Source organism: Ochotona curzoniae, unplaced genomic scaffold, assembly GCF_017591425.1.
Source record: "Ochotona curzoniae isolate NIBS_2020 unplaced genomic scaffold, NIBS_Ocur_1.0 scaffold_3208, whole genome shotgun sequence".
NCBI lineage: Eukaryota > Metazoa > Chordata > Mammalia > Lagomorpha > Ochotonidae > Ochotona > Ochotona curzoniae.
The window spans coordinates 12,095,682-12,112,353 of record NW_024467106.1 but is presented as its reverse complement, the minus strand read 5'-3'; the positions used below and the strand labels follow the sequence as shown (position 1 = coordinate 12,112,353).

The 16,672-nt window shown below is 38.3% G+C and overlaps 1 protein-coding gene across 1 annotated transcript in view; it reads right to left on the bottom strand.

Moving 5' to 3' along the window:
* The window catches only part of BRINP1 (BMP/retinoic acid inducible neural specific 1), a 180,151-nt gene that overhangs the window by 39,993 nt on the left and 123,486 nt on the right, over nt 1-16,672 (bottom strand). The gene's annotated exons all lie outside the window — the stretch shown is intronic.

The following is a 16,672-nucleotide window of genomic DNA, read 5'->3' as shown; positions in this document are numbered from 1 at the left end:
AAAAGAAGATTCAACCACTAGAAGTTAAAGATGCACTTAAGATATACAGATAAATTCCAAATATCATCTCTCACGCAAATCCCAAGCTCACTAACAGGAACTCTTTGCTTCCTCATTCCATCAACAGCTAGCAAATGGGACAGTGTTGAAAAAAAAAAAAAAAAAGAAATGGTTTCATTTGTTTCATATTTGTTTTTTACCTTCTAATGAAACAAGACTGAAGCATGAAAGTCAAGAACAAGACAGAAATGCTCTGATGATTATCACCTCATTAAAAGCAGTACTAGGGCTGGAATTTAGTAGGCAATTCATAAGCTTATTTCAGTCATTGAATATTGTGTATAACACTGAAATAAAACAGAATTCAGGCAACACTTATGGAAGATGGTCAGGGGAACATGTGTTGAATTTGAGACGTGAATATGATCTGAATAGATTAAGATGGTCAACTGTGGATGCCAAAGATAGGTCAGTGGGTGGATACCCTGGATAAATTCAAATTTTGTTTCAGGCAAGGGTTATGAACCATCCTGTGCTGTTAGTGGACAGCGTTGCTTTATTTCATTCTATATCCCAACTATTTAATACAGTAAAATTTTGATTGATTTACTACTTTCATGACTATTTTTATTAAATGTCCAACCTCTTATACTACTAAAGAGTTCTATTTGGGTTGACTCTATTTTTTTTTCTCTTGTTCTTGCATCAGAATGTGATACCCTGTAGATATCTTTGAACCCTAAAGGAGCTCCAGCCTTTTGTCTTGTACCAGCTAAGTTCTGCTTGTCAAATTCTGTCTATTTCTGAAATGCACAAGGTTGGGAGAGCAACAAGGACTGCACCTTTTGCAAAGGAGTGCTTGTTCCCTTTCCTCCCGAAAACCCAGGGATTTCAGACTGGCAGAGAAAGGACTTCATGGCTCCAACAGCCAGGCTGAGCTCCAGCATAATGAAGGCATGCAGGTCAATTACCCATCTGTTTGTATTTCTATTGCTGTGAATTACAGTATCCATTGCTGACAGCTCATTGGAGGGGAATGAAAATAAGACGATAATTCACCGGGTGAAACTGTGCAGAAAGGGCAAAAAGGCTATGATCTCATTCAGAAGTTCAGTCCTGTCTCTGTGACGGGTCATTTACACGGTGGGAAATGAAGAAAGGCAGCTACCTGGGGGAGAAAAAAGGTGGGCTCAGGCTCTCCCACCGTAAGAATCAGGAAAGGCTCCTTCTTGGTAAGAGTAATATTTTGTGTTTACAAGTAACAGTATCTATTCCCCAGGATCTCAAGGAGTAGATGTGGAACCCATAGGTGAAAAATACAGTAAATGGCGCTCAGGGCACTATAGCTAAAATCTTTTTAACTACCAGCAATTTTAAAGGAGGAGAAAGATTGCTTTAGCAAATGGAAGACTTTTCATCATTGGAAGTATACAAGCAGAGCTGGAAACGACAGGATTGCTCTAATACAATATTCAAATAGCATGTGGTACACTAGATTATCATTATGTCCTATTTGGTACCCCTCCCTATGATGTCCTCCTCTTGAGATAATGACACATTCCCACCCTCTGAATTCAGAGGATGTGCTTGGCCAAGGAGAAGTGGGTGTAAGCAATGCTGTCATTTCCAACGTGAAACTACAAGAAACAACAGTCAGATTCATCAGTTTCTCTTTTCACAGCACCAATAATGCTCAAGACAGAAACTCCCAGAGGGAGGGGCGGAATTATGAAAGACTTACATCCATTGTGTATGGCAAGAAAGGAATGAGCTTTTACTTTTGCAAACCACTGAGATTCTGAATTGTTTTACTGCATAGCAGAAGCTGACATATATTGATAGATGTACTCATTGATACAATATGGCCAATAGATCAAATGGAAATGCTGTCAATTTTCTTAAATAAATTTTACTGGAATACAGATACATAGGGAGAAGTGTTGGGTGGTTACAGCAGGCATGTAACTTACAAAGCCCATATATTTACTACATGGTGATTTAAAGAAAAAACTACCAATTCTTGTTCTAGATGATTCTTTAAGAGTCTTCCTCATCTTCATTTTTATAAAACTATGCTATGTGGTTTTGTTCATTCATTTGCTAATCAAAAATTAATTAAACATCTAATGTCTCTGAGATGCTGTTCTACAATCTGAAGAAAGAATAAGTAACTAGGAACCTTGGACTTGATCTCATGGGATTTAACTTTTAATGAGAGAAACAGCCAATGAATAAATAAAATCAGGGAAGGATTTATACTAACAAAATGACTGGGGGACAAGGAGACTTCTAAAGAATACTCCAACTTTGAAATAGATGATATATAATAAAATGACTAATGATCAGGGAGTCAACAGACATTATTACATTTCCTACCATTTCAATATACAGATATTCTTAGAGATTTAAGAGTTTGATTCAATTTAAAATGCAAGCTCTTTACAGAATCCATGACAAAAACCAACATGGTAATTTGAGACTCTACCACTTGATCCAGAGAGCAACTCACAGTTTCTCTGTGTCAGACTTTTAGCAGTCTTCCTTTCCTTTCCACACTCTTGCTCATGACTGTCTCTGTCCACAGCTTGAGTCTGGGTGTTCCTAATGACATGGCAGTACAAAAGCTTAAGAAGCTTAACTTCTCTTATTTTTTCACTTTCTTTCTCTGACTTGGTCCACATGTTCATAAAACTATTTTATGTATTCATTTTAGTGCTGGTTTCGTGACTGTACCTACTTCACAAATTCATAGAATGGTCTAACTCAAATGGTTGAATTTGACTGTAAACTACACACCAATGAACCCAAGACAGATGATAGAAACAACTTCTGTGAAGTTGTTAGTATAGGATACGTGTTCAACTAATGTTAGTTCTTGTTCTTTCCCTGCTTTCAACGGCTGTGTCCGGAGGCCTTCGGCAGTCTCAGGCAGCCCCTCTGCTGGTGACTCACTGTATCTTGCACCTGTCTCAAGCAGTGATCCATATTGCATCCTATTGCATCCTACTGCACAGGTTTACACCCATGCCATATCCTGTAAGTCCCATAAATCCAAGCAGCAATGCCTCATTCAACTCCTGTTTCCTCATCACCTCACACATGCATTAGTACAAAGAAATAGTTTTAAATGAAGATAAATTTAGACAGAATCTGTTTCAGACAGGAACGGGGTCCTCTGATCCATACTCAGCTTGCTTCACTTGTCTAGAGCCATCACCTGTAAGTAGAGCCTGCATCTTTTTTTTTTTTTCCTCAGTATCACAGCTTGAGACCTGGTGCTATTTGAACTTCATTTCAGTAGTCACAAAGACGAGGCTTTAGAAAGACCTAAGCGAAAAAATAGACCACATAAAGAAAACCTCCTAAGAGAGCAATGATGCTAAAGGATTTGACTGCTTTGGATTCATTGCTATAAATTATGATTCCTGAGGACAATCTATATCTTACATTTTCTGCACACAGGGTTAGATCATAGTAGGAATGCAAAAGTATAATGACTCAATTCAACGCTGACTTGCAAAGTCCTTTCACTTACTACTGTACAGAGTCAGACACTCCATGGAAGCTAGAGACACAGAAAATGAATGACACAGTGGAAACCTCAAGGGGATCCGGGGGAAGAACTTGATTCATAAATTTCCAACAGCAAGTAGGTATACATAATTACACACAAACATCAGTAGGAGCCAAAGAGAAAAGTTCCCTACTTTGGTTGAAAACAGAGAAATCCTGAAGAATTCTTTTCAACAGGATTTTGGCCAAATGGGATGCATGATCTAGCATTTGTCAGGCAGAATGATCCAGAAGCACAGATCAGCAAATATGCCAAGGCTCAAATACATTCAGGAGATTATTTGTAATCTACATTTATATCTTATAATACATGTTAGCACAGCTGAGGATCTGACAAGATCTGCAGTAATTCATGCTGTATGTGCTATTCACATCAGTGTTTCAATATTAGGGAGCTTTGGGTAAATTACTGTGTAGTAAAAACTAACCTCGAAATTTCAGAGGCTTAAAACCACAGATTGGCCCAGCACAGTAGCCTAGCAGCTAAAGTCCTCGCTTTGCACTTGCTGAGATTCTATAAGGACGCTGGTTTGCGTCCCAGCAGCCATGCTTCCCATCCAGCTCCCTGCTTGTGGCATGGATAAACAGTCGAGGACGGTCAAAGCTTTGGGACCATGCACTTGCAAGAGAGGCCCAGAAGAAGCTCCTCACTCCTGGATTAAGATCAGCTCCGCTCCAGTTGTTGTAGCCACTTGGGGAATGAATAGGAGGATGGGAGATCTTTCTGTCTCTCCTCCTCTCTGTGTATCTGACTTTTGAATAAAAAATAAATGACTTTCATAAATATTTTAAAAAACCCACAAAGATTGCTTTCATATCCATGTTTCTGTTGGTTGTCTTGGGCTTTGTGCCAGACATTGTCTTTGTTTTGGAACCAGCCTGAAGAGCAGTCTTTATCAAGATCAGATGTTTCTCATGACAGTGAAACGAGCAAACTCTAAGCCTGGCAGTGTCTACTGAAGTGTCAGCTCAAATATGGCATGGACCATATTGTGTCACAACTCCACTGATCTGAGCAAATCACAAGGAAAAGGCCAGTGTCACACTGATAGGTAATACATCACTCCCAAGGACATCACTGCTAGTAACATGGCAAGTCACATGCTAGTCACACACACACAGATAAGCACATATGACACACACAAACGTAAACGTATTTCTATCACAGGAAGGAACAGCAATGCAGTAATTAAGTACACTACAGTATACTGTAAGGTACACATATCTCACATCAACACCCTTTTTACAACATTCAGCCACTCACTTAACATGTATATGCCCAAAAGAATTGTAGATGAATATTCAAATAATTGAATACACATGGTCAGTCAGAGCAACACTATCCACAAAAGTCAGAAGATAAAAACAGCCCCAATGCCCATGTACTAATGAATGGAGAGACAGCGTATCCGTACACTGAAGCAGGAATTCAGTCTTTAAAAGGCTTGACATATACAACATATTAAAACATGAATGAACCTTGGATTCATGAATGAACCTTTCATCTTAAGTGAAAGATAGAAGGCACCCAAATCCAGTGCTTCAAAGGATCAAATCCTGCTATTTCCATTTTAGCTAAAATGTACAAACCATGCTACTTTGCAGAGACAGGAAACAGATTGATAATTGTCTGGGTTGAAGGGAGTGAGTAGTGAAGAAGAACTGCTTAGAGATGGCAAAATTTGTGTCTGAGAGGACAAAATAAGTTGTAAAAACAGATAATATTAATGCCACTGGATTCAACATATTAAAATGACTGAAATGTTGAATTTGCTTTGAATGTACTTTACCAGCTTCAGAACAAATTGGTATGATTCTTCAAATCAACATAAATCAGTAAATGTTTATTGAGCATCTACTATGAACTAAGCAATATATGAAGAAGAAGTGAATATTGAGCATATTAAAAAGCATATGATTTCTATTCTAAGGAATCTAAATTACAATATAATGGCAGATATGTGAATATGTGCACATAAAACAAGATTGAATGCATCTGTAATGTTATAAAAGCACATAAAATTCTGTGTTGGTAATGCAAACAGCAGGATTAATTTTAATATGCATTATGAAGCCAAAAAGTGAGGATTGATTCGATCAGCCTAAAAAGTGGTGCAGGTATCATATCTGAAATCAATAAACGAATTATCATAGATGACTTGCCTAAATTTGCACCATCTTAATGTCTCGGCTCCTCACAATCAATGGAGTTGACAGGGAACCTAATGCAATATGGTCATTCAATAGACCAAATCGTCACTTCTGCCTTTTTCTGTCTGGATTTTCAAGCGATATTTTGGCCCTAAGTTTGGTGAATGCAGCCCCCTCTGACCTAGGGGACAACTTCCCGACATGCTTTGCTTCACATCAGTTCATGCCCCATCCATCTAAACTTACTCAGAATCATCACCCCCTCCTGACCAAGTTGGATTTCCCCCCTGGCTCCAGCTTTCTCAGGACAGCGTTCTATAATCATGTATTCTTGCAGTGTACCAGGGTTTTTGTTCTTTTCTGGGAATAGACCCTTTTAAGAGTTTAAGATAGTTATGCAAATCAATTACACATACACAGATTGATCAATAAGTTTAAGAAACTATAGACTCCCTGAAATAAGCATCAAATCTTTCATCATTTATAAGGTTGGTGCCTAGTAAGGTGTTGATGAACACTTGTTCGAATAAACACTGAGACTATTCATGTGTCTCAGACAGGATGCTATCTAGAGTTTAAGGGCACTGGCACTGAGGGGACCTGAGTTCAAATTCCCGTTTGTCCATCTAACAAGATGGTTAGCTAATCTATGTGAGGTTCAATTTTCAAATCTCTGGGAAGGAGCTTTATTGAGCTACACATCAAGTATTGATATTATGAAATGGGCTCTACACCTGGCTCATGGTAATCGTGTATACATCATAGCTACGCAGTTTATTATAACATTCCTATTGTTTTTAGATCAGGAACTTTCTGTATTTTGCAGCTAAAGTCAGAACAACAACTCTATTTGTGCTTCATTTAATGCAGGTCTGTTCTGATTCCAATTTAGCAGATTCAAATACTCAGAAAAGACTGGAAACTCAATTAACCAGTCTAAGACCTTATTAGCATCAATAATCCCTTTTTGCAGGCTCCAACACCCCTCACTTGGATTTTCTGTGTGATTGAGTCTTTGATTGATACCTTCAATCAGCTTCTCTATAACACTTCTCTGACAAGGCAGAGGTCATGGTGCTCTTTGGATCATAAAAGTAAACCAACATTTGGATGCAGCCAGCCATATGGAAATTAGAATTGGCATTTGTCAAGAAGCCTTGCTCTCTTCTAGAAAGAACAGCCTAACAATCTGAGCTGTAGGAGAAACACATGTTCTCTGCAGAATCTTCCAGGCCCCACTAATCTGGCAAAGGCAGTCATCAGTCATGAGCCACCATTTGTGGCCCAAGTGTTGTTTGTTTGTCGGTTGGTTGGTAAAAGAGAAGCTTTATTGAGATACAATTCCTGTGTCATACAATTCACAGATCGAATGTGTGTAATCCAATAGTCCTTTGTATAATCACAGAGTTCTACAACCATCACCTCAATTATATTTAGAACATTACTACAATATTAAAATCTCCATGGGGAGTGGCCACTGCTGGGCTCATTCTTACTGAGCCCTCATACCCAAAAACTTAAGAAAGCTAAATAAAATGTGACTTTTAGACACTTGTCCTATACTTCTGGGAGATTGCCCCTGGATCTCTGCCTACTGCCTGGTAGCTGTCACTCGTAGATTACCAGCCAGTCATGAATGTTGTACATGACATAAGACACGGTTTCATGTCTAAAAGGATAGACACGTCTTCTAGCCAATTACAGTGAGTGAGAGGACTGTCAGGAAACACCCTTCTGAATTCCTTTTGCTTAGTCTATATAAGCTTGTGTTTGCATTACAAACTGTCTCTGTGGTCCTCGTGGCTGTAGAACACCATAGTCTCACCCCCTTGTTGGTTTTGGGGGCCTCCTGCAGGAAAATTCCCGAGACACACTTCCACTTTTAGCTACTTACTCAAGCTGATCTTGGCAACAGTGACTTTCCATGTGTGATGCCTCATTTCTGAAGCACAGGACTACTGGTAAGGCTCCTGCCCAGAACGGTTCTCCTGTGCTTATCGCTTGACTCCCCTCTTCTTTTCCCTTCTTTGACTTCTGTCATTCTTTCTTCCCACTCCCTTTCCTTTCCTTCCACTATAACCTCAGTATCAATCATATACAAAATCTCAACAAAATATCACGCTCCTAGGAATCATGACATTGATAAGGTAAAATTCCTTACCTTTTTGAATATGTTTGATTATTTGAAAGGCAAGGTGATGAAATGAGAGCCAGAAGGTGAAGAGGAAGGGAGAAAAGGGAACGGAAGGAGACAGAGAGAGAGTCTTGCATATAATGATTCATTTTTTAAAGGGTTGCCATAGTTCTGGACCAGGCTGAAGCAGGAGCAAAGAATTCCATCTTGCTCACATAGATGGCAGAAACTCAACTTCTAGGGCCATCTTCCATTCTCTTCCGAGACACATTATCAGGAAACTGGATCAGAAACAGAACAACCAAGCCTTGAATGGGGACACCAACATGGGAAGCTATGTTGGGAGTGGTGATTTATATCACTGCTTGGTCTTAACCCCCCCAAATTTCTTCTTTTAGTAAAGTCTCTAATCTAACATAACAGGTAAGAAAACCTAAACACAAAAATATACATAGATACATATATACATATGTAAATAGAAGAAAAACATTACGCAATAAAAGAGATGTAATCAAAGAGCCAGGGATGGAAAATGCTATCTGTTCCTATATATGCTTATACATGTATGCAGGATGCCCTTTAAAATCACTCCTGAAAAGTAAGAAAAATGCCAGTGCCCTTTATATGGGAGTGGAAAACACTCATGGTAAAGGCAAGGTCTAGGCAAGGTAAACTGGCTAAAAAGAACAAAGTGAGTTGGAAGACGAATGGTCTGCCACAAATGATCATACCAGTCAAGATCACTCCCTCCAACAGCTGTTTGGTGAAATGTTCATAGGAAACAGGGAATACCATTTGTATTGTTTCATTGGGTTTCAGAGATGACACAGGAAAGAAAATTTTTGTCCTATCATGGTTTGCATAGAATTGGACCTCCAAAGTCCATGAAGATGTTCAAAAACCCAAAGTCATGCATGAACTGTGTATGAATTCATGGTAATGGTTCTTGGATGTAGCGTGGAGATTAGTCTAACTATGGCAGCTCAGAAGACGTCTTTAGACTGAAGACTTGCCTCTGGAAGGCAGTTCATGAAAAAGTTAGCTACACTAGGTCTGGGTGTGCCATACTGTCATAGACACTCTTGATCTACTTTCTGACTTTTCCTATGTTCATCCCTCCACCGTCCTCAAATGTCATTAGATTCCTAAACCAATGGCACCACCTGTTCCAGGACTGTGAGCCTCAAAAATTGTAAGCCGAAAGAAACCTTCTTCCTTTCCATGAAACTGCTCCCATATATTTCAGTTGTCGTAATGAAAAGCTGACTAATACAGAACCCATCATGGAGGGCTTCAAATGTCAAGTGGGGAAGTTAGTTTCAAATTCAGATACCTGGGGGAGCCATTGAAAGGTTTCAGGAAAGGTCAATCCTAATAGACTTGCCTTCAAAAGCTTGAGCCCAAGGGATGAATTAGTGTGCACTCAATACAGAGCCATTACAACTATTAATACCTTGATTGATCCATAAGAAAAAATGATCAAATTGAGATTTATCTTTGAGGTGGTCATCTGTGGAGGCTTTTTTTTTTTCCTGCAGATGTATTTGGTCTAACTATTTGCACCATGGCCCTTCATTGTAATGAGCACAGTTTTCTCTGTAATCCTGAAGTTTCTTTGGAGTGATTTACTGAATTTCTGTTATGCAAGGAACACTCCATGTATTCATTCGCCATATATTTAATGAGTGTTCAATGCTGTAGAGACCCACATGCCACAGATTAGAGGATGCAGAGGCATAAATATTTTGCAAACTTTGACAGAATAAAAAATAAAGGCTAGCACTTTTGAGTGCTTAATCTCTATCAGAGACAACATATATTTTCACATGCTTATTGCTCATCAGGTACAAGGTAGGTGAGGAATAGAGCTTCAGATGCCACAGTAACTTTTCTTAGTTCTCTCATCTAGCAAATGGTAGAATTTCTACTTTATCTGAGGCTTTTCTTACTCCAGGACCTTGTCCTGAAACTACACTTCTACTTGGAGTATGACAAGCTCCTGGTTGTGCAAGTGACAGGATATAAAGCCGAGGCTGGAAAGAGCTGAAATTTCAAGCAGACGTACAGCAAGAAGAAAGGTGGACAGGAGTGGGAAAAAGAGTAAAAGGAAGAATTTTTGAGAAGTCAAATGTATCATATGAGCATGAAGATCACAAGGAGGGCTCAGGTGGTCTTGCCAGGAGTTTCAGGTGGAGGCAAATGGTACCTCAAGTCAGCAGCCTTTGTACCCATCTCCTTGTAGTCACTGAGTATCCTAGCCACCTCACCTCCTCCCATCTGCTTTTCCCTTTTTGAACCAAAAACAGGCAAAGGCTGTTATTTGTTCTTACTGAGAATATTTATGCTATTGATTACATGATGTCATTCATTATGACACACCATTGTCTTAGCTGCACTTACAAAATAAAACCCCACCCATTAAATTGTGTCATACCATCAATAATAAGATGAATTCTAACTTGAGTAATACCAAAAGATGAGAATATGCAACTTAAGATTCATGGAAAGTAAGAAGTTTATCAAATGCCTGCACTTCCATATCTATGAGTTATATACATATCTGGTCCCATATATTGTTCTTTGCTTCTCTTCACTATGGTTATGCACTTTTATCCAAATTCAGTGATGCATTTTACACATAAGACCCCAGTCATCCTTGCTTGTTCAATGCTGATGTCAAAATCACCTAAGCATTTTTGTTGTATTTATGCTTTAGAAGAAGACAAAAAATCAACTGACACACATCATCCCATTTATTTTATAATCTACTGTAATAATCCTCTGCAGAATTACCTCTTGAGTTCGTTTTACACATAGTATCAGCCCCCATACCTGAGGAGAACATCTATTGGTAAGGTCCCCAATAAACCCTGCACTGTCAAATTCAAAATGCAGTGCTTGGTCTTTATGTTAGTTACCTTATCTGTGACATTGGACACAATTTGAGATCTCCCTCTCTGTGTTTTAAAAAACATTCTTTTTATAGAGATTTATTTATTTATATTGGGAAGTCAGATTTACAGAGTGAAGGAGAGACAGAAAGATCTTCCATCTGCTTGTTCACTCCCCAAGTAGCTGCAACGGTTGGAGCTGTGCTGATCTGAAGCCAAGAGCCAGAAACTTCTTTGGGGTTTCCCATAGGGGTTCAGGGTCCCAAGGCTTTGAGCCATCCTTGACTGCTTTCCCAGGCCACAATCAGGGAGCTAGAAGTAAAATGGAGTACCTGGAATAGGAAGTGACACCCATATGGGATTCCAGGTGTGCAAGGTGAGGACTTTAGCCACTAGTCTACAGTGCTGGGTCTTGAAAAATATTGTTGACTTACAGGACACAACATCCCCCTTGGCTTTCTTCCTACCTCCCTGTAAAGTCATTAGCTTTCTTCCCTGTTTCTTATATTTGTCCCATTATCACATGCCTTTTAATGCTGAATTCTTCATGGATTCATCTCTTGAAACTCTATGTTCTCTTCTGAGGAAATCATACGTAATTTTGCACCATTAAGTAGCATTTTGATGCTATTTCCATAGTTCCCTCTGATCTACAAATTCCAATTCAACACCTACACATGTTTATTTGATAGACTTCTTCTGGACCTTACATTCAAACTCAACTGTGCTCCAACCCATCTCCTCAGATTCCAGCAAATCTGTTCTCTCTCGAAGCCTTGCTATGTCAGTAGATAGTAATTTTGTCCTTGCAGATGTGGGATCGTCTTCGACATCTCTCATTTACAAGCATTTTTCAGATCTTTGTCCAACTATTTCAATGCTATGCTAAAATTCTTCCATAAACATGATCACTCCTCACCACTGTCATTGTTCCTGATAAACTGTAAACTGTTGCCTTGTGAGGACCTTAAGTGTTGCCCTTCTATACCATTTCCTACTCAATGCCCATAGTGGTCCATTTCAATACACATGAGGCCACGTTCCTCCTCTGCACTAATTAGTGATGGTTTCTCATTTTATCTGGAATAAAATGGGTTATTTTTCATGATCTACAAGTTTCTACAGGATCTGTTTCCTCAATATCTCTCAGATTGTAAAGAAAATACATTTCTTTGTTTACTTGTTTGTCATCTGTTGCTTCCATACTCACACACAATAAATATAAACTCCAAAACGATTTAGTGCTGCATATCCACCTCTTAAAACAATCTGTAATATATGTTTTATGCCCAATAAATATTTCTAAGTGAATGAGATAGTGTGTTACATCACTAAATTTCTGGAGCATTCGAAGATTTCAGCAAAATATTCTCTATCCTTTTTCTGCATCACTGAGCTACTGAGGCAGACCACAGCTTTCTGTGTACCTCACCAGAAGGATAGTAGATTAAATTACATGACAGTGTCAGTAAAGTGCTCGATGGACTTTTTGGAGAGAGAAGTGTAATAATAAGCTATCATTACAACATTAGTGTTATTCCTACTAGTTCAGCTGTTGCTGCTATGACTACTAATAGCTTCTCATCACTTCCATGATTCATTCTTTCTCGGTTCTAACGTCCCTCTCCAATCCTCTTCTTTATTCTATTTCACTCTACCTTTGCACTGTTTGAATGAGGCTTTCACGGAATACCACAATGTGAAGGTTACTAGAATGTCATTCACACCGCACTCAATCTACTGAAACAAATCGCTGGTTTACACGGCCCCTCGTATCACTCACAGAACGAGAGGCGGCAAAAGGGTTATAGAGAGCACCTCTGCTCCAAGCAGGCTGAGTTACAAATCTGCATCAACCACTTTTTAAGCAACTTCTGCAAACCACAGCTTCCTCATCTGCATAGTGGGAATGCTCCTAATGCTTTCATTATAGATATTGTGGGAAGATTAAAACTGGTAAACACAACTATCTAATGAAATAAGCAAATGTAGATCTTCTGAATTCATGCAGGTGCTGACACATAGAAAAGCACTAAGCGATACAGTATCTGTTATGACTCCTCTCTCCATTCCACCTGACATTTTACTGTGTGAGCGCATCACCTGTTCTTCCAGGTCTCTTTGCAGAGGATATCAGATGGATCACATTATTGAAACAAAATGCTGACGAGATGTACCTTTCACATACAGAAATGCCGCAAACGATGGGTGCATAGCTTTATGGATTTTTACAAAACACACTCACATGCTGATACCCAGATTAAGAAAGAGACCATCACCAATGTTTCCAGAAACCTGCCCCACCCTCTTCCATGACTGCTCCATCTAGCTGCCAAAACGTTAGCACTCTTTCTGGAGTCTTAAAACAATGAATTGTTTTCACTGCTTTTGATCAGTACAGGACTAGAATTATACAGCACATATTTGTGCCTGGCTTCTTTCACTCAATTTCAGGTTCAGGTGAGCCTTCCACATCGTTGCATGAAAAAGTAGCATATTCTTTCTCATTTCTTTACAGTAACAAATTCCGTGCATGTATCACAGCTTTACTTGTCCATTCTCTCATTGATGGACAGACTCTTGGTTTGTTTCCAGGTTGAACTGCTTTGAATAAAGCTCCTAAGAGCATCCATGTTTTTTTTGTTTGTTTTGTTTTGTGAACGTAGGGCACAGGGCACATTTCTGTTGGGAATATCCTTAATAATTGGAATTTCGGGGCCTCATGGGCAAAGATAAATTCAGTTTTTAGTGGATTCCACTTTCCCATAAGCAATGTAAGATCCCAGTGTTACATACAGTCACTACTCGTCTATCTTTGCCATTTGTCACCCTGATCATTTTGTTAAATTATTTAACTGTGGGTTCAATTTACACTTTTTGCTGATCCCTTCATCATGTTCATCCAATTTTCTAAATTATTCATGGCCTTTTATTTATTTATCTAGTAAATCGTAGACTTAATCATTCCCAGTAATATTTAGAAATGGCCTATTCCTTCCCATTTCAGTTACTATCTGCAGGATTTAAATCACTGACATTTGATTTTGATTATTGTGTCGGGTCACTAACTTCGTGTCCGTTCTTCAAACAACAACAGCACATGGGAGTCGGTTACTTCTCCTAAAATATCAGTGTTTTTCATACAACTTCCTCTTTACATCCCTTTCATTGCGTCCACCGTTCTCAAAGTCATGTTCAGCTCATTAGTGTGCCACGAATGCCTCCCAGGATTTCAAGGATTATCATATTTGTCTCACTTTGGATGCCACTGATTTAATCTTCTAAGAGTGCACCATTTCTTTGAATGCTTCCTCATAAAGACTCATCTGCTTCCAAATCCATGTCCTGGCTCTCCTGCTCATCTTCCAGTTTTTATTACATGTACCCCCTTTAAAGGAAACTTGACTCTTGAAGGTTAAGGTCCCTTACTATGTGGACCTATGCAGCACACCCATTTTTTTTTCTGTTAAGATTCATTACACTTATAACTGTAGGTTGGAAACTCATCTCCTCTGATAGAATGAATATTCCTTGATGTAGAAACCGTGTCAATTTTGTTCATCACTTTACCATTTTTATCTAGCTCATGCCAAGATGCGTTGTTAGAAAAAAAATGTTTCTTGAACTGATCAGTGATCACATTCCCGTGGTCTAAGACTGGATTTAGCACAGAATTCATATTAATAAAGATCTGCCAATTCATTATTTTTATAAAACCCCCAAAGCAGCACTGAGAACTTAAAATCATTTCACTCATCCAAATGCAATGAATGAAGCCTAAATAATTTCTATAGAATCAATCACATCTTCTTTTACCACCCTTAGCCCCTGACAAGAGGAAATAACTGTATCTTTCAGCAAGTCATTACATATATGGGCAGGAACATACATTCTTCCAAAGATCTATGTCATACTGACTTAAGAACTAGGATCCTTTTAATTTCTCCTACAGGGTTAGGACTAAGCCCACTTTGTCCATATTACTGAAGTTGACTCTTCCTTGCAAGACAACTCTCCAAATATCTGTAGAAGTCCTTTTCTGCTCCAGATTAATTTTTCTCCACTGCGAATCATAGGACACGTTTCTCCAGACACTGAAGTGATGCTCAGATGTGCAGCCAATCCTCCAGGTGTTTCCTGATCAATCTATTGTAGGACGGAGCTGTAATTTCCTTTTTTGTTTTTTGAGAGTAACATACCTATAATACTGTCACCAATACTAGAGTTGGATTTTGGAGGACAGAGCTAATTCAAGAGTTATTTTTTTGGGGAAACAGTCTCAAAATTAGGTATGAATTTCATTGCGTGTTTAGAATTAGGAAAAAAATGAGAACCAAGAAGTTGAGGCAATTCCTGAGCCCTCACAGTCAGTGTGTTAAGTGTAATTTAGCCCCTAAATTGCCTACAAATCTCAAAAGTTTCCTTAGTGATGATATCCTATTAATTTCTTATGAGTTCATTCCAATTACAACTCACAATTCTTTTTACTCTCAGCATGTACTGCAAGGAAAACAAACAGAACTGATCCAAACTGACTGAACTCAAATTTGGATCTTACTTCACAAGGTCATTTTTTTTTTCACCCAAAATGGTAAAAATTCTTCTACACTCAAAGTAGATCTTGCTTTTGTTTTAACCTGCTTTTTAAATAATAGTCATTATTATACCCTTTGATCTTCTCTTTCCTTCACTAAAGCAAGTAGGGATGTGTTTCATGTAGCTGAGATTTTGCTGTGTTGGGCTTTATTTTAACACCAAGCCACTTTCTTGGTCTGTATTTTCCTAACGGATTTTCCTCTTCCCAAATGACTTCAACAAACCCCCCACTGCACCGTTTTCCAGCCACCATTTATAACAGGAGTGTGAATCAAAGAGTTGCCAAGGAACCAGAATACAGCAGTCACATTAGGCTCTGCTCGGCTGCATCTGCCAATCTCAACCTCCTCCCACTGACATTCAGCATCATCCTCATCATATTCAGCTCTAGAAGGCCAACTCTTGGTTTGCCCAAAGCTAAAACATGCAATTTTTCCTCTCTAGAAAGTTGATACTTAATCTTGTCAGAAAAGTTACAAAAGCAACAAGAAATCTAAAAAAAGTAAGCTCTTTAAGGATTTTTACTATTTTTTTTACAGTATCATTCTTAGTTATCCTATACTTAACCTTTTATGTGGTGGAAATTATGCCAAACCTCAGATATATTCCATTTGTTAAGAGACATTATATCAAATCACTTTTACATAATCCCAGTAATTCTTTATCCATCTAACATTTCAGTTCTGACCTAATGTCAAGTTAGATGGATGCAAAATAGTTGACTTCTCACATAGAATATCAAAAACTTTATATTGTTTTGTTGATATTTCGCATATTTTTAAATCAGCACTATCTGCTCTTAAAGTCTTACCAATATTTTATTCTGAAATTTCAACTCCTCTTTATCATATTGATGAATAATAATGAAATTACTGTTGTAAAATGTCTATTTTCAATAAGGAAACATGTATTATTATATATGGGGTACTACACATAAGCTTCTCTTACAACATATTACAAATAAACAGAAACTTTTGTAAATATAAACTAACACATCCCTAAAATGATTGCTTTCACACTAGCCTCTTCTGAAAATATCTTTCTCTGCATCTAAGCCAGCACCGAGCACTTCTGCTTATAAACCCTGCTCAAAGCATGCATGTGTGTTTGTGTACATGTAGGCATATATTTAAGACTACAAAGTATTTGAAAGCAAATTCAGAGAAATTTCAAAGAATCAAAAATTGAAGAAAGTATCCTATATTTTTTGAGGTTCAAATAGCTCTTCCCAAAGCACACTGAAAATCAAAAATGATAATGCAGAAAATTCAATCTCTAGGATATGAAATTTTAATATTTATGAGGTCTGGGGCATCTATAAATAACA